The following is a 27,873-nucleotide window of genomic DNA, read 5'->3' as shown; positions in this document are numbered from 1 at the left end:
TGGATCAGACGAAGCTGTTGAGACCTAGGTTCCCTGTATTGACTGGGTAATCCTGACAGCTACCAAAACTTCCAGGTGTTAGTTTCCTCAACAATAAAATTGGCAAAGAAAGAAAGAAAGAAAGAAAGAAAGAAAGAAAGAAAGAAAGAAAGAAAGAAAGAAAGAAAGAAAGAAAGAAAGAAAGAAAGAAAGAAAGAAAGAAAAAGAAAAGTAAAGAAAAGAAAAGAAAAGATTTAAACTGTAGGTAGGATTGACTTAGATTGACCCAAATATGTACATAAAGTGCTTAGCAGAATGTCTGGAATGTAGTAATAATTCAGTAAATGGTCTTAGCTGTTTTTAATAATGAAATTCTGGAGTGAGGCCAACAGGAACAGTTGCCTTTGGTTATATAATACATCCTGCCTATGACTTTGAATCCAGTGTCAGAGCCACAATGGGCAAGTTTCTCTGGAGGGAGCTCGGTCTCTGAATGGTAAGTGGCTGGGTTGGGGCTGGTGTTCCATAAGCTCCTGTGTTCCCACCCTACTGGGCAGCCCTTCTGAGCGAGGCCCCTTCCATTCCGGCTCCCTGGGCCTCGGCTTGCTGTTGCTGGGCTCTGGGCAGTCATATGACCAGTTCTCACTGTGCCCAGCTGGCTCTAGCAGGGCTCAGGCAGCCTGCACAGTGAAGGACTTCTATGTCAGCAGCTCTGGAAGCCAGCAGGTCAGAGAGGAGGCCAGAGGTCCTGAGCTAGAGGCTCCTAGAGGCCCAGCAGCTGACAAATCTAGAACAGGGACATGGGACCTAGCAGTACATGGCTTACCTCCATGGACTCCAGACTGGAGTGGCTGCAACTGGCTCCTGACTCTCTTCTGTGGCCCAGCCACATGCCCTGTCCATTATAGACTGGAGGACTCCACCTTCTAGAAGCCACACTCCCCTCCCCAGAGGGGACCCCAGAGAAGACCACTGGGGTGACTCTGTGTGACTTGAATTGGCTCTCATGCACCAAAGCAACCAGCCCTTTCCTTAGCACAGACTAGGAGAGGTGTAGTTGGAAGGAGTGAGATGGGGAGTCAGGGAGAAGGGAGGCCAGGGTCCATAGGGAGGCCTGAAGGAGGTTGCCTTCATGGAGAGTCTGGAAGAGAGAGGTTTTTTTTTTTTTTTTTTAAGTAAAAGTAATTTTAGTATTTAGAATTTATGTTAATTTTAGTATTAGAAATACTAATACTAAATACTGATTTTAGTATTTAGAATCAGTGCCCAGGAATTTTCTTCCTTCTTATCTTAGCATCAGAAGCTAGTCTTTAAATAGGTTCTCCTGTGGGTATCTAATGTGTAGGGCAGCTGATGGCAGAGCAGCGGTGTCAGCCCGACGTGGGGGCCTGGAGTCCTGCCCAATGGTGGCTTAGCACTCCCTTGGGAAGCTCTTGACCCACCTCCACAGACCCCCAAGGATCACACTTCGAAACCCTTGTAAACTCAGAGGAAGATGAACTGGAGCAGCGCCAGGAGCAGCAGAACCCCCCAGTAGCCACGTTCCAGGGGATCCCTCCCCCCCCCCCACATCTTGTCAGTTCAATTCCTAGGAAACCCTCTGCCCACAACGCCCCCTGATTCTGCACTAGTGAATCCAAATGAATGAGCTTTTAAGAAAAGTCATGTTTAGAGGGCACCTGGGTAGCTCAGTCAGTTAAGCACCTGCCTTTGGCTGACGTCATGACCCCAGTGTCCTGAGATCCAACCCCACAATGGGCTCCCTGCACTGTGGGAGTCTGCTTCTCCCTCTCCCTCTGCTGCTCCCCTTATGTAGTTTAGTTTTGCCTCATTTTGGATTTGTTAGAGACAAATTCATCATCTCATTCTCTTAAAACATACTTCTTTCGTTTAATGGGAGGTTTTCAGGCTCCACTATGTTGCTAAGTGGAATATTTTTATTTGCAGTGCATTTTGAATATGTCATTTTCAGGTCCTTGAGCAAGTCAATTAACTTTTCGAGTCTTGGTTGCCTCACCAGAAACTATGGTTCAGAAGTGTTTCCAGAGCCTGCTTCAAATTCCTGTTTTATTGCAGAAGAGATAAGATAAGTAGAACACAGATCACTAATGGGGATGAAGAGAAGGGAAGTAAACACGTTTTTTTGTGAAGAAGAACAACCATTTCATTGAACAGAGAAATGAACAGAGCTTTGGCAGCAAGAGGTTTCAAAAAGAGAGAGATTCTTCTGCAAAATTGGATTTTATATAGCTTTTTGTTATCAAGTTACCATAGAGAAACCATGAAACTTACATATAGAAATTACACAAATAATTTATTGATTCTTCACTAGTCACTTGAATTTTTTAGAACTGGAATTTTGTTGTAATGGCACTATTCTGCCCACCATCTTGGGTCTACCCTCCCCTGAAGGCTCCATCTTTCCTATCTGGAACTACCCCAGCATCTATCACAGTTCTAACCTTGCTCACAGCTACTTGCCCTGTGCATTCAGGCCTGGGCGATTATGAGCTGTTTCTACTTGTCACAGACCTTTGCTGGATTTGGTGGGAAAAAATCATGGATGCACAGAATGCCCATACAGCCCCTACACCACATCCTAAGGTCCGGCAGCTTTCCTGGTATCCCCGCTAACTTCACCCAGGTTTAACCCTCATTCACAGACACCAAATGTGAGTTCGAGGCATGTACAGATTGTGATATAATCTCCCAGTGGTTCTTCTGCTTGGTTTGGAGGATATTTTGGGTAGGAGAAGGTTGGGAGTGCTGTGCACCAATTTAACTTGGGTTCGTTTTACTGAAGCCAGCGTAGACGTGATGAATTAAGACTTTTTTTTTTTTTTTCTAGAGCAGCACTGTTTAGTAGACCTTTTGGCCATGATGGATGTGTTCTATTCAGTTCTGTGCAATACAGTAGGCATTTAACACTCGATGAGCCACCTAGCTACTATGATTAAGGAGCTGCATTTTTAATTTAATTGATTTTCATTTCAATAGCCACATATGGCTAGTGGTTTTGTTGTCAGACAACAAGTTTTAGAGCGTGCCTTTCCCATACAGTCTTTTCTAGGTATATACTGAGCTTTCATGTCTTCAGTACAAAACAAACAAAACAAATGCCCCTCAATTTCTAAGGTCGTTTGTCTCCTCTCTGTTTCCTCAACTGCCATTGACTTCTGTAGGCTGGCCTCTGCTCTGCCAATACACAGGAATTGCAGAGATAAGGCCACACGTGCTCTCAATATTGCTAAATCCCTGACATCTGACACTGGGTTATTTCTCTCTTCTCTTACCCTCTAGCTACATTCCTTTGGTCTTTACTGTCTACTGTATGCCAGGATTTCAGGTGGTGATGAGGAAAAGAATACCGTCTCAGTTCCTGTGTCCCATGTTACAGTCTGGGTGTTCATTTTATAAATCTGTGACATTCAAACTAGTTAGACCACAACCCAGAAAAAATATGTTTTAGCATGCAAAACATATATGTATATGTATATAGATATATATAGATGATAGATGAATAGATAGATATGAAGCTAAAATCATAGCAAAAGTTTCAGGGAAAGACCTTTACTGAGATTATATGCACAGCGTGTTCATATTTTTTATGCGATTTTTTAATGCTGGAGCAGATATATTCTATTTCATGACCCACTCACAGTTTGAAAACCCTGCCCTAAATGCCAATGCTCCCAGGCCCTTAATTATCACTGGCCATCTCATGCTGCCTCCTTTCCCCAAGCATCCTCACCCTGGTGCATGGCTCCAGCTCTGACCCGTGGCTACTGCTCCTTCTTTGGGAGCTCTCTCTTTACACAGACTCCCTACATCACATTCTGAGACCCAGCAGTCTCCCAGACATCACTGGTTATCCCAGACTTACTTCTTACTCTCTGGGCCGAAATCTAATTTTATCCCCTTTCCCCAAATCCTACTCCTTCTCCTGTGCATACTATGTTAGTGAATGGTTCCATTCATCATCCACCCACTTGCCATAGGGAGAGACCTAGAAGGCATCCTAAATGCACCATACCTCATTGCTCTGCATGGTATTAACTGTCACAGAGAGAATCCTGCCCCTCCATCTCATCCCCACGGCTTCAGCTTAGATTCTCCTCACCTCTACCATTGCTAATATATATTAAAAGTTTCCTGAATCAGCCCTGCCCACTAGCACATATAAAAATAATGAATTTTTCTGTATTGGCACTGCTATTAGACATGTGTGGCTCTGGAGCACTTAAAATGTGGCTAGTGTGACAGGAACTAAATTTTAAGCTTTTTATTTTAGGGAGAGAGAGATTGAGAGAGAGCGAGCATGTGTGCAAGTAGAAGGGTGGGACAGAGGCAGAGGGAGGGAGAATATCCAGCAGACTCTCTGCTGAGTTTAGAGCCCAATGCAGGGCTTGATCTCATGGCCTGGAGATCATGACCTAAGCTGAAATCAAGAGTTGGTCACTTAACCAACTGAGTCATCCAGGTGCTCTATAAATTTAAGTTGAAATATGCATATGTGTCTGGTGACTAATGTGGTGGACAGCTCAGGTCTAATTGACCTCCCTGTCACAAGGGTACCCCCTCCAGCCCCTGGAACAAATAGACAACCACCCAAACCCTGTTGACTAAGCTAATGAAAGAAATATAAAAATATGAAAGTCATATAAAGATGTTAGCAACACCATCGATTACCAGGTAGTCCTACAAATCAACTCAATTTCTCAGATGAAATTTTTCACCAATTAAAAATAAAAAGAGGAAGAGAATACCATGTTGCACAACCTTTCTCTGTGCCCATTAATTAAATTAAGTAATTAAAGAACTAGTAACCGAGTATTACCATTGTGCTAGGCATTTGTGATACAAAGATGAATGAGATATAATCCCTCCAAGAGCTCTGATTCCAATGAGAGAGAGAGAGAGAGAGAGAGAGAGAGAGAGAGAACATCACTGTAATCAAATACAATAAGGGCTGAAGTGGACCTGGATGTGACCTGCCTACGAAGCGCCAGAGGAAGAGCAGCTAACTGGATGCTGCACCCTGCAGATGGTGATGCAGAGGGAGTGGCATTTTCATGGCATTTTGAAGGATGACAAAAAAGTTTGCCAGATAGAGAAGGAGTGGTATTTAAGTCCAGGAAGGAGCATGTGTGTATAGTTATCTATGATTGCATAACACACTACCCCGAAACTTAGCATCTTGAAACAACATCTACTGTCTCGTGCTTCTGCAGGCCAGGAATTTAGAACCAGGTTTGTTGGGTGGATGTGGCCCAAGGTCTCCCCTGAGACTGCTATCAAGATGCTGTCTGGGTCTGCAGGCACCTGGAGGCTTCCTTGGGGTTGAAGAATCTGCTTCCCTGCACTCCCATGTGGCATTTGGTAGAGGCCTTTGTTCCTTGATGGCTGATGGCAAGACGCCTCTCTTCCTCACTACACAGGCCTCTCCTTGGGCTTCTGGGGTGTCTCAGTGTAACAGGTCAGCTAGCTTTGTACAGAGTAAGTTATGAGAGAGAGATAACAAGCAGGAAGCCTTGATGCCTCTTATAACATAGTCCCTGGAGTCACACTTTGTCATTGCTACATTATTCCACCTGTGGGAAGGGGGTTGCCAAGTCCAGCCCACACATGGGGCGGGGCGGGGGGGTGGAATCAGGCTCACCTCTCAAAAGGAGGAGTATTAAAGAATATGTGGTCTTGTCTTAACACTATGTTGTCTTAATACCATGTACGAAAAAAAAATACCATGTACGAAGGCACGAAGTATGAATATTGCTGATATGTTTCGAGAAAAATGGGATATCGTCCATTGTGGGTAGAGTAGATTCGTGTGGAACTGCACAGGCTGGTTCCTGATAGGACTTGGCTCCAGAAGAGCTCCAAGGCCTCAAAACTGTAATGCTGGGGTGCACAGAGGGCTGTTCTACAGGGCAGAAATCCCCGCTTAAATGGGCAGTCAGGCCCTGCTGGACCAGCCTAGCCGGGGCTCTGGGGGTCACGATGCCCCATCAAGACCTATTTTACATCTGGGAGCTGAGTAAGCAAGTCTTCTGCACGCATTCTTCACATCAGGGGTTCTGATGAACTTGGTGAAAACCCAGCCCCTCCCCTAATGTGTATGCTGCACAAACCAACCTTGAGTTTTTTCAACTCCTCTCTACAACTATCAGTGTGCCTCTTCCCCCAACCCGCCTCTACAGTTCCCTGACCCTCAGGTGAAAAGTTTTGCTGCTTTCTTGTGGATCTTACATCCAAAATTCTCCTAGTTGAGGGGAGCAATGGATGGGAAGAGAATACAGTTCCTCGGACTCTCTTCAGGGCTCTACAGGTGTTCTAAATGTCATCCAGGTGTCATCTACCTGCTCCCTCCTCAAGTTTGAAAGATTGCCCGGATAAGTTTGCTTCAAGCCCTCACTCTGCTTTTAAAAAGTTCCAAGCTCTTCCTAAGATTTTCCCAAGATTACCCTTTGTGGTCACCTCTGACTCTCAACTCCTGATGCTATTGAATTTGTTCATTTTACTCTGTGCTATTCCTGCTCTGTGCCCCAGTGGCTCCAGAGCCCAAATTCTTCCTGTTATGTAATTCCACAAAACCCCCTAAATCATACAAGACACAGTGATAGCTGTAGACTTGACTGAAGAATCACAGGAGGAGGGATTTATATCACAATAGATACAAACCCAGATAATACCCAGGACACCCAGTTACATTTGAGTTTTAGATAAACAATAATTTTTTTTTATTGTGTGTCCCCATTTTTTTGTTGTTGTTGTTGGGAATCTAGCAACTCTAACAGCCAACAACTTCAAAATAAACATTAAGCATTCTGTTCTTGGCCTTCCCCTCACTGGGGATTTTTCATGGTTGGTGTCACCTCTGGTTCCCAGCTCCCTGCTCTCTCCACTGTTCCCCACCCCACCCCCTTGTTCTACTGAAGGCTAACTTGTGTATCCAAACCATCCTAGCTCTAAGCACAACAAAACAGCCTTTTACTCACCCATATCTGCTCCCTGTGAAGGTAGTCCTCCTCACTTACATAAATATCATATGATAACACCCTTAGAGATAGGCCCCCATGGTGACAGCAAGGCCTTGTCTTCTACTCAAAATGGTTACGGAGTTCCCTCACTGGCTGTGGTATTCCTGGTGGAGGAGATGTGCTAGGCTGAACTATTCATGCATTCAGCACACATTTATTGTATACCTAGGACTTCATAGGCTCTGAGTATAGAATGATAAATAAGATGAGGTGAAGAGCACTGAGTGGTGAGTGAGACCTGCGTGCGTGCAGGTGGCCATAGGACATTGTAGATGGTGCAGGATAGAGGGATACATAGTGAGCTGTGAATCCTACCCAGGGGTTAATCTCAGAGGGTTTCCTGGAGGAGGTATCACTTCAGCCAGTCCGAGATGGTGAAAGGGAGTTCACAGGTCAAGAAAAGGGGGAAGATATTCTAAACAGAGAAAATACAGGTTTAGGGAATGATAGAAATTTGGTGTGGAAGAAAATGTACCAGAGATGCTGATAAGATGGGCTAATCTGACGGATTTGGCGCACCTCTATTTGTTGCACACCCCTGCTTGCAGCAGAAAGAGCCCACTTCCATTTGTTCAAACAGGAAAAGAGACTGTATACGTATTCATTTCCTATTGCTATGTAATAAATTAGTACAAACTTGGCATCTTAAAACAACACGCATTGTCTCACAGTTTCTGAAGCAGGAATCAGAGCATGGCTTAGTTGGGTCCTCTGCTTCAGGGTCTCTTTCAAGGCTGTAGTCAAGGTGTTGGCCAGGGCTGGGGTCTCATCTGAGGTTCGACTGTGGAAGAATCCACTTCCAAGTTCACATATGAGGTTGCCGGCAGAATTCTGTTCCCCTGCAGGTTGTTGGGCAGAGGGCCTCAGTTCCTCACTGTCTGTCATCCAGAGAACACCCTCAGTTCCTTGGACATGGAGCCCTTCACAATCACCACTTGCTTCATGGAAGCATGCAAGCCAAGAAGACAATAGCAAGAGTCTTCTAGCAAGACCAAAGTCATGAGTTTATGTTATATAATCAGAGAAATGACATCCCATCACCTTTGCAGTATTCTTTTGGTTAGAAGCAAGTCATAGATCCTGCTCACACTCAAGAGAGGAATAAACAGTGTGAATACCAGGGGCCGAGGGTTATTTGGAACCATCTTAGAATCTGTCCACCGACTAAGGAGTCATGAGCTGTGTGTATATATGGTAGAGAATGGGTAGGTAGTAATGATTCCCTTTGCAGAAGGAAGCACCATATTGGGTGAGAAGGTGGGCAGGGATCCCTCCCCAGGGGAGACTTGCACAAACCCACACACTGTAGCTTATGCAGGTTAAGGAAGACTAGCCTTCTCTTGTCCACCCAAAGCCCACTTCGGCAGCACATATACTTCTCTTACCCACTCCATGCACCAGGATGGCACCCTATCTGGGAAGAGGCCAGATGCCTATGAGCTAGGCTGAAGTCTGCTGTAACAATGGGCCATGATGAAAGCCATGAGCCCCTTCACCGTAGTTTCAGCCCTGGTGCTCTGTACACCTTGCTGAGGAGGTTGGTGAGGACATAGATCAGGGTAGTGGGCACAGGAATGGGAAAGAAAGACTGGATCAGGATTTAGAAGCTAAATTGGAGGACTTAATGACTCATTAGATATGGAAATAATGGTGTCGGGGTAGGGGGAAATAAGTTTCTTCATTTTTTAAGATTTATTTATTTACTTATTTATTTTTAAAATATTTTTTATTTATTTATTCATGACAGACACAGAGAGAGAGAGAGAGGCAGAGACACAGGCAGAGGGAGAACCAGGCTCCATGCAGGGAGCCTGATGTGGAGCTGGATCCCCAGTCTCTAGGATCACACCCCAGGCTGGAGGTGGCGCTAAACCACTAGGCCATTGGGGCTGCCCAAGATGTATTTATTTATTTATTTATTCATGAGAGACACACAGAGTGAGGCAGAGACACAGGCAGAGGGAGAAGCAGGCTCCCTGTGGGGAGCCCAATGCTGGACTTGATCCCAGGACCCGGGGATCATGACCTGAGCCAAAGGCACACACTCAACCACTGAGCCACCCAGGTGTCCTGGAAAATAAGTTTCTGTAGCAGAAAATCAGGTAGATAGTAGGATCATTAATGGAAGAAACATGGTAGAAGGTATGGGGACTCTGGTCATGCTGCTTTTTAGGAGATGATGCTACTTGTTGCCAAGTATAGTTTCAGAGCTCAAGACTTGAGCAAGGGCTAGGGATAGACAATTGGTAGTCAGTGAGTACGTGTTTTCAAAGCACCTAAGTAAGCAAGAGTTGGCCTAGGATAGATTCCTCAAGGAGCAGCCACCCACAGAGAGCCAGTAAAGGAAGAAACCCCGGGAAAGCATGAGAAGGAGCAGCCAGAGAGGCAGGCAGAGAACCAGGAGAGTGTGACGTCCCTGGAGTCAAGGTAGGGGTGGCTGACAGTGAAAGAGGATGGTATGGAATGGATATAGCACATCACTGTGACCTCAGAGGCAGGTGAGGAGTGCAGAGGGGGACAAAGCCCTGTCACAGGGGGCTGAAGAATAAGTGGGAGGCAATGCCCTCCAAGAGCAGGTGATATTTTTAAAGAAAGGGCAAGAAGGCTCTGTTGGCAAGAGTGTGGGCTTGATGCGCTGCCTCCATGGCTCACCAGCTGAGCGGCCTCTAGGCAAGCTTCAACCTCTCTGAGCCTTGTTTCCTAATTGCCACAGTCCCAGCGGAATGGGAATGGAAGTGGCAACCTCGTAAGATTGCGGTGACCTTCAAATGAGGTGGTACAAGTAACAGAACAGTGGAGAACATCTTAGAACTAAACTCTCAGCTTCTGTTCCTGCCAACCTATTCTGTGCAAATTACCTTTTAAGAATATTTTGCTCCCCAGCTGCAATGTTCCCTCTGCGAGTAGGATGACATTCAAAGTCCTTGTGTGAGTTGGCATCCTACTCATCTCCCCAACCTCGGTGAGTGCCTTTTACAACCTTGAACATGTGAAGCTCCATCAAACCTCAGGGCTCTTCCACCTGGAGTTGTTTCTCTGCATGGAACTCTTTCCACCCACCCATCACCTCGCTGCCTCCCCATCCACTCTTCAGCAAAATGGTAGCTTTAGTGTCACTTCCCGAAGCCTCCTCAGACCCCTGACCTAAGTTAGGCTCCCTGGTTCTCTTCTCCAGTGCCCAACATGGTTCCAGGCACACATGAATGTTTGTCTATATGAATGAATGAGAAATGGCTATCAACAACCGGCTGTGTGACCTTGGACTGATCACTTGGTCTCTTTGGGCTTCAGAGCTTCATCATCTTTAGTATGGAAGGAGGACAAGACCTCTTTCAGCTCTAGCAATCTTTGCCTCTAGGGTCTGCTCGGATTCCCTGGACAATGCATGTAGGCAATAAGGGGATTAGGAGGAGGCAGGGGGCCAAGGTAGAGGAGTGAGCACCCACAGGGCCTACAGCCCCCAGTTGTGACCTGATGGATAGGAGTCAAAACCATGGCCTTGCACTTTTAGTGCTTGGGCTTCAATTCGATGGGTCGTGAGTCTGACACCATTCTTAGACCAGTAGTGAGTCTACTTCTGGAGAACAAGTCAGAGTTCTACGTGGCCATGTGAACAGGCTCAGTGCCCACACATCACACACACACACACACACACACACACACACACACACACACACCCCAAGTGCACATTTGCAATTACAAATACAAACACAAATGGACAGAGAGATCTGTGAGTACACACACCAGTCAATGCCTCGGGGAGTCCATTACCCGCCCCCCATTCCTGAGCCCAGGAGCACCCTGCCACCCTCTGAGTATCCAGAGCACTGTGTCCTCTCACTCTCTGGGTCCTGCCTGTCCCTGCACACCCCAAGGCTGTGCACCTGGGCCTTGGAGATGTCATGCCCTCCCCTAGACATAGAAAACAGGGCTCAGGAAGGGAGGATAATTTAAAAGACTCTCCAGGTGCGAAGCTATTTGCATCTCCACAGTCTAAGGAGCTAAATAAAACCTCAGCCTGGTCACTAAAGACTTGGGGGTGTGCAGGTGCCACTTTCAAGAGAACTGGGAAAGAGTGATGTGCGGCGTTGGCAGGGCCATGACCCCGGCAGTTTCAGTGTTTACAGACCGGGCTCACCGGTGATCTTGAATCTCACAATAACCCTGCAGGAAGTATTTTTTAGGGTAGGAAACCAAGACTTGGACATGTAAAGAGAGTTGACCCCTAGGCGTGCAGAGGTAAGCGGCAGGTGAAAGACCTGGCTCTGGCCTCCCCAGCAGGCTTCTGGCCGAAGGGCCCCTCGCACCACCCACACCAACTCCATGGTTTACCCCTGGTGCCGCCCTGCCCCTGGGGGCTCCACTTTTAGACCCATCTCCCCCATACTCAGCGCTCTGGAGCCCTGGCCTAGGCCGAGAGGGGAGGGGAGGACGGTGAATTTTCTAGAAACTCATGAAAGGGCATCTTTCGGGCATGGCTGGTGAGGACACTCCAGCCGCAGGCCCTGGGCCCTCCCTGATTCTCAGAAGGGGCAGAGGTCTCTGGAGGAAAGCAAATATGAGTCAGAAAACAGAGACAAACAGTCACATCTGCATATTGGCTGCCTGGGCCTGGAAACAGTCATGTGGTGACTAATTCTTGAAAGCTGACAACCTAAAATCTTTCTGAAAAGCAATGCCTAGTTCACAGTTTCATAAGCCTGAAGACACATCTTCTCTCTCTCTCTCTCTCTCTCTCTCTCTCTCTCTCACACACACACACACACACACACACACACACACACACACACAGGCTCAGGCTCATGCTGGGGTAGTAGTAGGGCTCCAGCATGCAGGAGGCAGTTTCTCCATCTAAAGGATCTTAGAGCTCATGGATCCCCATATTTCCCCCAACTACCTTACAGTCAAGAATCACCTGCGATACCTGTTTAAATGACAGATTCCAACCTGGGTCCCATTCCAGGCCTTAGGAGCCAGAATCCCCAGGAGAAGGGCTCAGGAGGCTGGATGTTTTATGATGTTCCTGAGAGATTTTTATCACCAGGACAGTTTAGACCAACCCCATCATTTTATAAGCCACATCTTAGTGATCTAGAGAGGTTCCTTGAGATGGCCAGGGTCATTCAGCAAGTTGTTAGCTGGACAGCCTTGTGAATTCCCCAGGGGAGGTCCTGACCACGTATGGGAGGAAGGATGCAAGGACCCCAGGGCTACTGTGCACCTGCCATGCATGAGGGTCGGTGATCGAATGTTGGCAGTGACAGCAAAAGGGAACCTCCTGACTGCCCGGGTCTGTTCTGGTGCTTACCTGTTTATGCCACTTAATCCTCAGCCATCCTTGCTGGAAGTGTGGCCCCCCTCAAAGAAAAGGCATGCTTCCCAGGGCCCCAGAGTTGTAAGAGGCAGGTCAGGATTTGAACCTGGAATTTAAACAGGTATCTCAGATGATTCTTGACTGCAAGGTAGTTGGGGGAAATATGGGGCTGTGTGAGCCCTAAGATCCTTTAGATGGAGAAAATGCCTCCTACATGCTGCAGCCCTACTACTACCCCAGGCTGAGCTTTTGTGTGTGTGTGTGTGTGTGTGTGTGTGTGTGTGAGAGAGAGAGAGAGAGAGTTAGAGAGAGAGAGAGAGAGAGAGAAATCCGGAATAAGTCCATTTGGAAACTCTGCCCTGTGTTTGCGCTGAGAGACACTTTACCCCTTCTTATGTCATCTGAGTCTCAAGAAAACCCTGTGATCTAGGCAGTTTCGCTTTTAAAGATGTAGAGGCCAAAGCTCAAGGTGGTAAAGCAACCTCTTAAGATGCCGAGACAGTGAGCCTTGATGCAGTGAATCCCAGGCTGTCTTATCCCAAAGACTGCGCGCTTCTTGGCCTCGGAGGTGGGGGGTGGGAGCCCAGAGGCTCGTCCAGGAGCCCAGCACCTCGTCTGACATTTGCACCCCACCTCCGTGCTGGCTGTCCCCCCACCTATTTGCCCCGGCTCTGCCCCGGTGTTCCAAAGCCGGGCTCAGCTCGCTGGCTGTAAGGGGCCAGACTGTGCCTATTCCAGGCTCTGCAGGCCCGATGAATGCTGTTACGGCCCGTAAGCCCTGCCGACGTGTGTGCAAGGAGACCCGGGCACGTGAACAGATGAGCGTGGCTCAGGAAAACGATTTTGTGAGCTGTTGTTTGCCTATTCCTGTTCTAGAAGAAAGCCAGGGCTGTGTATTTGAGCCAATTTTCATTTGTTTTGCTTTGGATGGGAGAGAAAAGGTGTCTGCATGGGAAAGCGTGTGTTTGAGAAGAGCTTCCATGGGTCTGGCCTTTGAGAACCTCACACCTGAAAAGTGAGGAGCATACCTAGTCCTCAGGCTCTGTTTGTTCACTCATGCATGTATGCATGCATTCATTCATTCACTCATTCATTCATTCATTCACCGAATGGTTTTTGAGCCCATGCCAGCTGGCTGACACTGTGCGGAGCCTCGGCGAGACAGCCAGACGAGTTCTTGCTTGCTGCATAATCCAAATGGCCCAGTCTCTGTCCTGGGAGGAGCGCACGTAGCTGTTTCGTGTTAGTTGGTGAATTGACACAGATGTGGACAAAACCATGTTTCATGAAACAAGACTGTGTTTCTTCAGTTTTACCTCTGAACAGAGCCTTCATTCATATCATTCCAAAAAATCCAGATCACAAACTTTGGTGAAGAGAATATTATCTTAAATGCAGATGCTTAGAACTTGGCATTTGTAATGGATTCTTTATTTAAAATTTAAGACAATTTACTGCCTTTAAAAAAAAAAAAAAAAGAAAGAAAAAAAATTGTACCTAGTAATTCCTTGTTCCCAGGGCCCAAAAGACTCATTTGAGCTTTTTAAGGAAAATACAAAAAACGCCAACTATATGAGTAAGTTAAACACATATTTGATTCAGATACTAATTTTATTTTTATTTTTTAATATGCTTGCTGGAAGTCATGTAGTCATAGAGAGCATCTGTGCCCTTGCATTGATTCAGCTGTGAGCACAGGAGGTGCTGGATTGCCTTCATCACTGTTCGTGGAAAACCTCTTTCCCCAACTGGACTGTCCTTGCAGCACGACAGAAGCCAAGTGCCCCAGGTGGGGGCTTACTGTGTACGTGCTTGGGGATGATGACGAAGATGATAGTGTCTGGGGCAGTGGTGATAGCAAAGCATGAATGAAGATAAAATACATCGCCTACCCCCTTGCCCCTGTGTCCCGGGCTCCCTGCTGGTGACTCGTGATCCCCTGGAAGGACTCTCTGGGCAGGCATCCCCCTGGGGCAGCTGGCTGTGCCCTTCAAGCACACACCCTAGGAACAGAAGAGACTGCTCAGGTCTTCGGGTTCTCAGCACAGAGCATAGGCTCTGGGGAAACTGAGCTTTACCAGTGAGAACAGCTGAACAGAAATCTCCGGAGCAACTCGGCATGGAGTTTCCAAACAATCTCACACCCAGCAGCTTCCCTGAAAGCCATCGCAATTGCCGGGCCATTTCCAGAGGGAGGATGGAAGAGGGTGGGCATGGAGGCGGGATGGGGCCTGCAAGCATGGGGGTGAAGGTGGCCAGGGAACGGCCTACAGGCCAGAATGACAGTCTCCAGGGACAGGACTCAGGGTCCTGATGTGAAGAGGAGGAAAGCTCCCCTTGAAGGGGCCAAAAGCTGGCACAGGGCCTGGGGAGCCTGCATCAGAGCATCCGTGTTTACTATGGTTCTGTGGGCACGACTGGGGTTTCTTGGTTTCCTGAGTGGAAAAGTATCTTGTTCTCAAAATCATGCAACTGGTGACCCATCTAGGAGGCAGGAAGGAAGGGGCCTCTCATCTTCCAGGTGTTTATTTGCTCCCCAGTTAGAGGTTTATGGAGTCTAAGAGCTTTTTGTTCAGGCTTTATTTACTGAACTTCATATGGAAGCCCAGCCAGGCACCTACCCACCATCAGGATGGCGGTAGGCTGGTCCCACTGAGTGGCTGCCTGGATGGCTTTGCTGAGAGAGTCCTTAAGCCACCTGTAGACCTGCTGTGATCAATTACTACGACCGCCATGGGCGTGCCACAGATTTAGACCCTCCAGACTTGGTTGGGGTTTCCCAACTCCTGGGCCCTTTACGTGCTGTGTTGTGGGTACTCATAAATGTTTGCTGAATTAAATTTAATCCACGGAGAACTTCTTTTTGAGTGGCAGCTAGAATTCACAGTCCTTTTGATGGCTGAACAGGTACAAAAGGACACTTGCCTTTCGAGTTATCAGCGGAAAACTTGTTGGGTGGAGCAGGAAGCAAGGGGGTGGGAGGTAAATGCTTTCATTCATTCAGCAACTGTTTGTTTAGTCTCTACCGTGGCTGAGAACTGTGCTGTGTGCTGGAGATGCAACTGGTACACGATCGAAGCTCCTGTCTCTACTGAGGTCGAGGGCTGCCAAGATGCCTCCCTGTTCAGGAGAGTCAGAGAAATCCTGCTCCAGGTCAGAAGCCTGCTTCCCAGGTAGCTGTGCAGTTGGACTAGGAAATCCTCAGCGAAAAGCTGCTGGTGCTGCCCTTCATGGAAATCTTTTCCACAGGTGGAACCGTCTTCTCCCCAATCTTGCTTCAAGCCTCTTGGTTCCTGCTGGGGATATTGGCAACCTCAGTTGGGGCCAGTAAACTCTTCTGTGTCTCTGCACACCTGCCAGAAGACTTGAAGCGCTTGTCAAAATTAGCTGGTGGCCCCCCTGGTTCCTGCTAAGTTCTGACATTTCCAGAAAAGAGCAGATTAAAAAGGCAGAAGGTCCTCTGGCTTGATATCTACCAACTTGGTCCCTCTCCCAGACCCTCCCTGCACCCATTAGGCAGGTCTGGTTTCACTGGTCCCAACATGTGCAATCCCTAGATAAGAATTTCCAGACAACCTGACTACTAGCAAGAGTCTAGTTACTGTTTGGGTAAGTCATGATGTAGGCTTCCTTGTGATTGGTTTAAAAAAACTCAGAATTGCTCACTTAGTGCACTTTTAATCTTTATTTATTTATTTATTTATTTATTTTAGTGCACTTTTAAATGGTTAAATCAATGGTTTGAAATCACAGAAACAGGTAATCTTGCCGGTCACACAGATTTTTTTTTAATTCTTTATTCAAGTTAGTTAGCATGTACTGTAATATTAGTTTCAGGGGAAAACTTAGTGATTCATCAGTTGCATATAACACCCAGTGTTCATTACATCAAGTAATGCCCATCACCCAGTTATTCCATCCCCCACCTATCACCCCTCCAGCGACCCTCAGTTTGTTCCTAAGAGTTAAGAGTCTCTTATGGTTTGTCTCCCTGTATGTTTTCCTCTTATTTTTTCCTTCCCTTCCCTTATGTTCATCTGTTTTGTTTCTTCAACTCCACATATCTCAACATTTTTCACAGAGGTGAAACAAACAATCCTAAAATTTGTGTGGAACAAGAAAAGACCCCCAAATAGCCAAAGAAATGTTAAAAAAGAAAGCCAAAGCTAAAGGCATCACAATTCCAGATTTCAACCTATATTACAAAGCTGTGATCCTTAAGACAGTATGGTACTGGTCCAAAAACAGACACATAGATCGATGAAGCAGAAGGGAGAACCCAGTCACATAGATCTTTGAAGACTGTCATGTAAATAAAAGCAGGAGCTTCTTTGTTTTGTTTTCTGTGATTTGAAAAAGGAAATAAGTTGCTTACCTGGTGAAACATACTTTCTGATCTGTTCATACACACACACACACACACCCTTGTGTGTGAAAGAGACTGACATCACGCATATTGATGTGCAGGTCTGTACCTCCCCGGAAATGCACTCTTACGTACACATACCCTCACCTTGTGTTGTGGTTTCAGATCCTCTACTGTGGTTGGTTCGTCAAGATTTGAATATCCCACAAAATGTGACTTGGAAATACACAACTGGCAGTAGCTACTTCTCATTAACATGTTTTTGAAGCAGACTCCCCTCCACCATACCAGGTATGTGGCCTAAATGCACTCAAGACCCAAAAGCTTCCCCAGGTATGTGTCCCACTTGGCACTTCCAGAGACAGTGTGGGTAGCAGGAAGAGTGTGGCCTTTGAAGTCACAGTGATCCAGACATGAGTGATGAGCCATGTGACCTTCAGCAGAGATTTGATCTCTGCATCCTGGGTTTTCTGATTAGTAAAGGCAGAGGGTATGAGGCTGCCTGCATCACAGGGTTGTGGTTAGGATTAGATGAGATGATATGCATAAAAGCACTGCTCCCTACCTGGCCCTTGAGGGATGCCTAGCTCTTTCCCTCTGTAACCAATGGGAGAATTTCAACCATTGTAGAGCAGGGCGGAGCCTTAAGGGTCTTGGCCAAACCTCGATCTGGGCTACTCTGGTTGTCTCAGCACCCTGCCCTGAGCACCAGCCCCAGGTCCCAGCCAGCCACAGGCCCTCTGGGAAGGGTCATAAGACCCAATTGGATTGAACCCCTGGTTGTGTGGCCCAGGCTAGACCAATCCTGGGAACTAAGAAGGAACTTACTCCTATAGGAAGAAGCCCATTTCATTGTAAGACATATCACACACTTGGTAATTACTTTCTGAGAGATTAGGCAAGAGTAGACTCAAATAGTGGAAGATAAGAGATTAGTGAAACAGGTGGAGGCAGCTCTCTAGAGCACAGTACAATCAGCTAGTCTACTAGGTAGAGGTGCAAGCTTCCCATTCCACTTATGGACAGTTGCTGATGATACCATCCAGGCTGGGTGTCATTCAAAGGGTTAATGCCTTCCTGAACCCTTCCAACGATTCATAGAACCTCTCTTCAACTCCAGGCTTGCATATACAGCTACAGTCTTGACATCTCCACTTCAATGTTTAGTAGGCATCTCAGACAAAACATCCCAAATCAGACTCATGGTCCTTACATCCCTAACCTGCTCCTTTGCTGTAGAAAAAACAAACAAACAAACAAACAAATAAAAAAAAAAAAAAACAGTCCAATGATGAGTTGGGTGGGTCAGGGGTGGCTTCCAATTTGTTCCCGGGATCAGAGAGAAGACTTGATCCATTCATGCAGCCCCATTCATGGGAACATGTTGCTGCATGTTGCCAAGAGCATCATTTGGAGGTGAAAACCGAGGTCATGGAATGTATTTTCCTTTTTTCCTGGATGATATTAACTGCATGACCATGGATCAAAGCCATAGTCATGACCGTATCGTGTTACTTCTAGGCAACAACCAAACAGATCCAAATGTGAATAAGAGCACACATATTTCTAGAAATCTAATCTCAGATGCCTCACATCTCAACCACTTATGTGACTGGGCATTAAGTCTGATTCCTGATGACTTTGTACTAATATCTGACAGCTTTACTGGAAACCTCGTCATTCTCTGTGGGAGAAAAAAGAAGAAATGACGTGTTGATGTTGTCTCTGAAACTATGGCCAGGATTTCCCCCTGGGCAAACGTACATAGTTAGTCACTCAGAGACCTTGTTTTAGCACAAGATTGTCACAGGGAGGCCATGTGACTGGAGAAAGTTACGAAGTTTGGGTTCTAATCCTGATTTATCTTTGAAATAGCTGTGGGATCTTAGGAAAATCACTTATGCCATCTCCCGAATCCTGACTTCCCCTACATATGATGAGAGGGTAGATAGAATGCTTTCTAAGATTTTTTTTCAGCCCTATCATTTTGTGATCTTAGCAAAACCACAAAACTCACAGTTCTGTAGGACATTCGTCTTTATGTTCTTCACCTTCCTTTAGAGCCAGGAGGAGATTTTTTTTTTTGTTAAGAGTTAATTTATTCATGAGAGAGAGAGAGAGAGAGAGAGAGGCACAGGCACAGGCAGAGGGAGAAGCAGGCTCCACTCCATGCAGGGAGCCTGATGTGGGACCCAATCCAGGGTCTCCAGGACCACACCCTGGGCTGAAGGCAGCTCTAAACCACTAAGCCACCCGGGCTGCCCCAAGAGGAGATTCTGCTAACAGGACACTATCTCTTCCTAGGCCAGGCCTTTCTCAATGGAACTTAGGCTACTGGCAACCTGGGTGGTCCTTCTAAAATGTACAACTGATGATTTAAAAATTTCCATTGAGAACTAGTTATCACTTTTTCTCTTGATGACAGGTTACATTTTTTTTTTTTTTTGCATTTTTCTATCTCTTTACACATCTAGTATTTTTTTGCCGTGTGCTCGACTTCGTGAGTGACACTTTGTAGGGACCATGGATTTTCTCCTCTTCCTTTAAAGAGTGGTGACTTTTGTTCTCCAAGCAAAACACTGACTTTGTGTTTTACAGGCAGTATGGCAGGGGCACTGTGGCCTGTCTCTGCCTCTCGGAGGCTTGCCTCTTAGGCCTTTTCTCTCTCCATCTATCTCTCTCCACATCTTACAAATTCACTCAGTTTTCTCATGGATTAACCTAAGAAAGAAAAATAAATGCTCAGCAGTTGATTCAATTCATTGTGACTGTTTCTGGTAGAAAAAAATAAAAACAAAATAACTGTAACAGTGACAAAAATTATACTTGGTAAAATTAGTTTTTAGCCAAAAAAATTAAAGAAATACTGAGAGATCCAAGACCATATTAATTTATATAAAATTTGACTGAGGAAGGTCAAAGTTGATAGGAATAAAGACATACACCCTCATAATGAAAAAAGCTTTAATCAATATAATATGATGTGAGCAAAATAAACAGATCAATGAATAAAATTTTTGCTGTGTAAAGCAAAATAAAAAAAGAATAGATGTCAAAAATAATTCTAGTAACATAAAAGTAAGGAAAAATATGAAACGATTTAAAGATTTTATTTATTTAATTTATTTTTAGAGAAAAAGAGAGAGAGAGTGCAAGCAGGGAGAGGGGCAGTGGGGGAGGGGGAATCTGAAGCAGGCTCCATGGTGAGTGTGGAGGCCGATGGGGGTGTCAATCTCATGACCCTGAGATCAATCACCATCTGAGCCGAAATCAACAGTTGAGCTCTCAACTGACTGAGCCACTTAGGAGCCCTGAAATGATTTAATTGCATTAACAAAAATTCACAAGTGCTTATGTAATTATGATTAAAAATATTTCTAGTTAAGGGGATCCCTGGGTGGCTCAGTGGTTCAGCGCCTGCCTTTGGCCCAGGGTGTGATACTGTAAACCCGGGATCGAGTCCTGTGTCGGGCTCCTTGCGTGGAGCCTGCTTCTCCCTCTGCCTGTGTCTCTGTCTCTCTCTCTCTCTATGTCTATCATGAATAAATAAATTAAAAAAAACACACACCAAGCTAATGTTATTATCTTTAAAAAAATATTTCTACTTAAGAACATCAAGATGAAAATTACAGCATAGGGAATGTAGTCAATAATATAGTAATAACGTTATATGGGGACAGATGGTGAGTACACAGCATGGTGAACACTGAGTAATGTGTAGAATTGTCAAAAGACCATGTTGTACACATGAAACTAATATTGTATGTTACTTATACTTTGATATAAATAAATAAATTTTAAAAACATCCCCGGAATGCAAATGGTGGGTTTAACATGTCCTATGCACCATTGTGTTTTTCGATGTCTCCATGTCTTTGTCCAAGGCCATCCTTTATCTAGAAAAAATCCTTCTGAGTTGGCCACCTGACCACCTTCTCCTCGACCTGGGCTCAGCCCAAGTGTTATCTCTTTAGCGAAGCCCTCCCTGCAACCCAACCCCTTCTGTGTTACTCCCACCTTCTGTCCATCCCTATCTGTAGCTTTGCTGTGTTGGATTGAACACATGCCTGTCTGAAGACTGTGAGCTCCTTAAGGCAGGAGCTCTTCCATGTGCCTTGAAAAAATTGGTTCTATACCCCAATACCCAGTGGAGTTTGGGTTCAATACCTCTTTGTTGCATATATGAGTCAGTTTGAATAAAGTCCATCTGTGCCCAGAAGGAGAGCAGAGGAGGTGGCCAAGGGTGCTCAAGACACAGCCCCTACCCTCAGGGAGTACACTGTCTGCCAGGCTGATGGCTAAGGAAGTATTAGAGCCACAGCGGGAGGCCATGAGGGACATTGTGTTTAGGGGAGCAGGAGCACAGACTCAGCTGGGAGAATTTAAGATTTCTTTCCTAAAAATACAGTGGGTATTGCCTTCGCAATGTAACACATTGACCTTAAAAAATGGAAAAATTCATTAAAAAAAGACAAAGAAAATCGCCCATGTTTCTATCACATAATATAGCTATTTTAACTTTTTCAGGCTTTTTCTTTCTGTTTAAGGTTGAGAGCCTTGATTTTTTTTTAATATTTGAAATCATATAAATTCACAGGAGTTTGAAAAAAAATGGAACAGAAAGTTCCCATATTCTCTTCAACCAGTGTTCCCTGATACTAATGTTTTACATAAATACAGTATAATAGCAAAACCAGGAAATTGACATTGGTACAACCCACAGATTTTATTCAGATCTCACCAGTTTTACATGTTATGGTTATTTTGTGAACATGGGAGTAATAGGCTTGTATGTGTGACCTATATATTTTTTAAAGATTTTATTCATTTATTTGACACAGAGAGAGTGTGTGTGGGGTCAGGGGGAGAAGGGCAGAAGGAAAAGCAGGCTCCCTGTTGAGCAGGGAGCCCCATGATGGGGCTCAATCCTAGGACCCTGGGATCATGACTGGAGCTGAAGGCAGATGCTTAACCGACTGAGCCACCTGGGCACCCCTGTGAGGTCTATATTTTTCCAATTTATCTCCTGGTGTTGTGTTATCACCATGACCATCATTTCTAATGACTGGATGATGAACATCCCTCCACTCTGTGTGGTACTTTGCCAAATCCTTCATCTGTTGAGTTTACATTGCTTCAGTTTCACTGTTATGAACCACACTCTTCCATATATTTTATATGCTTTTTATTACTTTAAATACACTTGTTTATTTTATATTCTTTCTTTCCCAGAATAAGTTCCCTGAAGAATGGAGAGGGAAATATAGGGTGGCAGATTGTTTATTAGGAATACAGAATACTTTTTTCTTAAGAAGGGAAAGTTTTGCATATATTTTGGGGCAGGTTCTGATCAAGTAGAGCAGGGGCAGTTGAAAACACAGAATGGGGGTCTGAGGACTGGACAAACTATGAGAGAAGGTAGGGTATGGTTGGAAGGTTCATTTCATCAATGGTCCCATTCTTTCTTTTTAGATTGTATTCATTTATTCATGAGAGACACACAAAGAGAGGTAGAGACACAGGCAAAGTGAGAGGCAGGCTCCCTGTGGGGATCCTGATGTGAGACTTGATCCAAGGACCCCGGGATCACAACCTGAGCCAAAGGCAGGTGCTCAAACACTGAGCCACCCAGGTGCCCCTCAATGGTCCCAATTCTTTATTCTCCACCCGCCCCCCCCATATCCAAGTCTTTTCCATGCAACTTTGGATTGCTCCCCCAAATGCATGGAATTTCCCTACTCCGTGTGGTGTACCTTGGCTGTGGAATGGGGCAGGAGTGACAGTAGGCTTGAGTATGTCACTGAAGTTTTCTGTTCTGAATAATTTGTACCCAGGATAGAGGTAGAAGGAAGGAAGGGAAAGAGGGTTCAGCTCTAGATAAGGCGAGGCTTTCCAGAAAGAGCTGCATGGGATTGGGTGCCACGCTTTGCCAAGACTGTTTCCCTTCTGCTTCAGACCCTGGGCAGACAGAAAATGATGGCATCTCAAATGGGCCATTGACTTCATATGAGGAATTAAACTCTTCAAGGTTTCTATCTCAGCTGTCAGGGCAGAGAAATCATAAGAAAAGAGAAGCTAGACTTTTGTTTGGGGAAGCACAAGATAGGCTACTCTGAAGACCAAGATTGTCATGTACAGTTACGCAGGGTGTGTCCTGCGTAAGGAAGCCCTCCCAAGCACAGTGTGAGATGCACACAAGGATAGTGAAGCGTGTATACAAATAGAGGAAAGCCCACCCCCCCTTCTTTGAAACTCAAGAGCATATCTGCAAGGTCAAAGTGCAGGCTTATACTTTGGGTACCAGAAAGAGAGTCAGTGGTAAGAATGAGGGGGGTGAAGAGCACTAGAATTGTATATAGAATGTCCTCAGCATTAGAAAACCAAGTGGTGTCTTTGCTAAGTCACTGCTGAGATGCAATAAAAACTAATTCCACCCCCTCACCCCACTCCGCCGAGAAACCTGCTTTAAGTTTGGTCGGTTTGGTACCACCAAGGGCTGTGTGTTCCCAAGGGAATGTGATGAGAGAAAGTAAAAAGAAAGGGGGATGAGCACTGGGTGTTATTCTATATGTTGGCAAATTGAACACCAATAAAAAAATAAATTAAAAAAAAAAAGAAAGAAAGGGGAATCTCCTTACAGAATGGTTTTCCTGCTCTATAAAGTGGAGTCATTCTTCAACTCCATATTCAGGTGAGGATTCCCCCAGTTAGAATCTCTGAGGTCTGTACCACAGAGAAAATAACCCAAGGGGAAAGTTCTGGGCCGGATGGGTGTGGGCAGGTCTTTCTTGGGCTCCTATGAGTCAGGGTCTTGGGACTGGAGGGATCTGAGGGCTCATCCAGATTCCCCTTTCATCTAACAAGTGAGAATAGGGAGGCACAGAGAAGGAAAGGGACTGGCCCAAGGTCACACAGCTCAGGACCAGCACAGCTGGAGTGAAACCCAGAGATCTGTATTTCTCTTCCTTTGCTCTTTTCGTTGCCAATCAGACTGCAGGCGCTGGGTGGCTAGCTGTTACAATATTGGGTGGGGAGGGGCTTGGAATTGATGTTCAGAGTAAGGCCCCCAAACAGCTGTGTGAACAGCCTTCATCAGCGTCCTCAGTGTGGCGCTGCGTCCCATGCAAGCTGCCTGGTCACGTAGTGCCTCGCATGTCCTGGGTGCATCTTGGGGCTCCCTGACTAGAGTGTGTTCCTGGGACTGTCAGAAGTTGATCACATTCCTGCCTGTGTGCTTCCCAGGTCAAACGGGACTCAGTAGCTGCTCCGGATGTGGAATTGCACGTAGAAACCTCCTAATAGCAGCCAAACACTAGGTTTGGATGCATTTTGGGATCAGGACCAGCTGGGTTTAAACTTCTAGAACATCATCAGAAATACAGCTTTTTCATCAGGGACAGAGAGCCAAGTGACCCCCGAGGGCACTGTAGGGACGTGATGATGGTGACCTCCGGACACGTGGGCAGCAGGCCCTATCACATGCTCCAGCGCACTGGTTCAGGGTGTCCCAGTCGAGCCCCGTCCATACCCGGCTGTGTGGCGTTTGACAGTTCCCTGCCCTCTCTGGGCCTTGGGTTCCCCACCTAGCCCTAAGGGGGTGGACTGGATGGTTGCAGAGGCCCCTCCCAGCTGGGCCTTCCTTCTAGCCTCCGACCATGTGTAGACTCAGAGCAGCCAGGCGGAGAAGAGCAGTTTCCAGACACTTCCTCTTGCTCCACCCTGCCCCTGAGCCAGGTTCCCCTCCTGGCATTTTCTGTTTTCTTCTGTCTGGACACAGGGCCTGTTTGGCTCTGTTTCCCAGCCTTCCCTAGGAAATTGTCTTTGCCTGGAGCACACGGATGCACAGGGTGCCTGGCTGCCTCTCGGCTCTGGGCCACAGCCTCCCGAGGGCACAGAGCAGCTGGGGTCAAGGGGGAGCCTTCCTGTCACACTCCTGGGCAGCTGACAGGCAGCAGGGACGGGCAGGGGCTGGCTCTGTCCCCAGGGTCACGGGGTTATGACCATCTCTTCCACAGTTGTCCTCCTCCCCCATCCCTGGGGGCAGGCGAAAGCCCTGGACAGCGCTGCCAAAGCAGAAGAGGAGGAGGGACAGTTGGGACTGTCCCAGAGGGGAAGAGTGGCTCTTCAAGCATGAGGTCTAGAGAGCAGAGCAAGAAACCCCCGGGACAGAAAGAGCACCAGGCTGGATGGTGTGCGGGCTGGAGGGAAGTGCTGCTCAGATCCCATTGCCGAAAGGGAAGGTGTACACAAACATTGGAATATGGGGTGTCCAGTGACATGTGGTCTGGTCCAAGCAAGAAATTAAGAACCCCTCATATTTTACCTTAAAAACCCAGCTCTTGGCACCTGATAGAGGCTCAGTAAGTGTTTCCTGAATTCATCTGAATTCTTCCTGCTACTGGATCATCTGCATCATCCCCTCCCCCCGCCCTGATTTGGGAGCCAAATGTAGGCTCCACAGCAATCCAGGGCTTTCGGGGACCCTGCTCACTGCCTCGTGCCCCAGCAGGAGCATGGCAGGGGCGACAGGGCTCTGGGTGTGCCATCAGGCCCCTCTGAGCTCTTGTTGTGGCTTGCTGACCGGGCTGCCAGAGGGTCTGGAGCTGAGCATTTCTGCCTCCCAGGCCTCAGTCTCCCCATCTGTGAGCTAGGAAGGACACGTGGGGATTGTAAGGTCCCAGCAATCTCAGCCACCCACACTCTTGGGATCTGTCTGGTGTGTCTGGATGACCCAGTGACATGGGCATTGTGGAAATGCTTTAAATCTCATTAAGGGCAAAGGGTGTGAAATGCATTGTGTCATTTCTGGTCACCTCCTGAATATTCCATGATATTAGGTTTCTGGCTGTGAGCAGAAGGTTGCAAAATGGGTTTCTTTGCATCATGATTTACGTGTAGCTCTGTGTTTAAAACATAATAATAATGCCACTGTCTGCATGGGGCTTTTCAGGTTTGTCAATTCATTCATTGCTTCCTTCATTCAAAAGACAGTCACGGAGCCCCACAATGTGGCAGGGGGTGGGTGGGCTTGACGAGGAGACTCAGTGAAGTAAGCAGCAAATTCTACTACAATGTGCATGAGGGGTGTGATAATGGTGTGAACAATGTGTTCAAGGTGGCTGGGGGTGGAACTCGCTACCCTTCCCTCTGGAACGTGTCATATGCTCATCACTGTTATTCCCTGAAGAGAACGCAGTCTCTGGTGGAGGACTTTGGAGCTCAGAGAGGTTAAGTGACTTGCCCAGGATCACACAGCCTGCACATCTGGACTTTGAATCCAGCACTGCTTCTGTTGCACTACAGACATCGTGTCATGGACGTGGTGTCATGAGTCGCTCCCTTTGGGGTTCCTGTAGGGAAACCCTTTTACTTTATTAAGGCTTTTTGGTTCCCACTTTAGAACATAATAATAAAAGTAGCTGCTTACCCACTTTCTTTATAAAGCTGAGTGGTCTGACAGGCTTGTGTTATCCTTTAAGAAGGTGAAAGTATTTTTCAAGATTTTCCCTTAGGATCCTCCACTGGGCTGGACAATCATTTCTTTCTTTCTTTTTAAAGATCTTATTTATTTATTCGTGAGAGACCCAGAGAGAGAGGCAGAGACACAGGCAAAGGGAGAAGCAGGCTCCATGCAGGGAGCCCAATGTGGGACTTGATCCCAGGACCCTGGGATCACGACCTGGGCCAAAGGCAGATGCTCAACCAATGAGCCCCCCAGGGGCCCTTGGACAATCACTTCTATGCCTTCTGGAGCACCCAGGAGTAGACAAATGGTGAGTTGTCAGGACCCTCCTCACCATGGGGGATCCTTTCACAGCCTCCCAGGTGTCACTCTTGCTTTGCTTTCCTTTTGGCCTTCCAGTAATTACATGCTCTCCCCCAAAGAGCGGAGCCACATAAAGCAAGACAAGGCCGAAGCTGGTTAAATCCTTTCCCCCACCCTGAGAACACTCTTCAGGATTCTTGAGAGCACACGAACACATTTGAATCAAACCCCCACTTTGCTATGTGACTCTGGCCTAGTTATTTCACCTCTCTGAGCTTCACGAGGTCATTTGGTGTACAGATATATCCACGACACGTCTCATAAAAGGACACCAGGACTTACAAAGCAGTTTGCAAGCAGTGACCTCCTTCACAAGCAGAGGGTGCACACTGGACTTCAGGAGCATGTGGGCAAGGCAGCATGAATCTTGGGAAGAGATTAGACTTTGGAGTTAGAAGGTCCAGTTTCAGACTCTGGATGTGCTGCTTTATGAGCAGTGTGACCTTGAGCCGGTGACTGACAGCCCTGACGCTCAGCACCAAAACCAGGGAAAGGGTGGTGCCTGCCCACCCCCTCACCCCAGGGTTATTAAGAGCCAAAGAAGCTGAAGCATCCCCTGATCAGGAGGTCTGCAATGGATGGAGGCCGGTTAGTGCCATGACCAAGGTTGGGGTTCCCCTTCAGCGGCGGCAGTCTTTCAAGGGAACAGAGATTTTTGTGAGGCTATAGGATCCTGCCAAGGCAAGAAGAGGAAGAAGACAATTCCTCTCTGCCTCCACCTCCCTCCTGGGCTCCTCCCTCTTCAAGCCCACATCTCTGGGGCCAGCCTGCAGCACTCTCAGACACACTTTTCAGAAGGGCTTCCAACTACATTTCCATATATTTTAAAGTGATAATAAATAAGATTGTTCAAAGAAAAAACTTAAATCCAATTTTTTTTTTTTTTTTAATCAAAAAGGAAGAAAGAAAAAGAAGAGCCTGCCCCTCTTGGCGCTGGAGCAAGCACCCACGGCTGCATCTAGTTGGGAGACAGGTCTCCCTCCTTCACCTTCTGAGGATGGGCCTGGACTGTCGGCTGGCATTTGCACCCACCCCGGGGCCCCCCTCTTTTCCACACCACACAGCTCCTTTTAGCCGGGTTCCAGTTCCCTAGTAGGAGGCCTTGAACATCGGACCCACATGGAGGTCCCCAGGTGGGAAGGGCAGCCCAGCTGCCCTTGAGGAGCGCAGAGCGGAGCCGAGTGGCTGGGGTGCGCTCCGCTCTGCCTGCAGGGCTTCCACCTGTTGGAAATCTGCCGGCTACCTCCAGGTGGCCAGCGAGGGTGTGCCAACTCCACAAATAAGGAAAACCAGGATAAGAGGTAATGTTTGCCCCTAAGAAACAAGGGTGATAGTTTCACGATAACTCTGA

General features: G+C 46.8%; 1 long non-coding RNA gene across 1 annotated transcript; it reads left to right on the top strand.

The window, feature by feature from the left end:
* Positions 1-27,873, top strand: LOC121491480. The gene is made up of 3 exons (XR_005987993.1): positions 1-475; positions 16,862-16,987; positions 27,421-27,873. It is a non-coding gene; the product is annotated as an uncharacterized LOC121491480 (long non-coding RNA).

This window comes from Vulpes lagopus, chromosome 5 (assembly GCF_018345385.1).
Source record: "Vulpes lagopus strain Blue_001 chromosome 5, ASM1834538v1, whole genome shotgun sequence".
NCBI lineage: Eukaryota > Metazoa > Chordata > Mammalia > Carnivora > Canidae > Vulpes > Vulpes lagopus.
The sequence above is the reverse complement of the archived record's forward strand: the minus strand, read 5'-3'. Positions and strand labels throughout refer to the sequence as shown.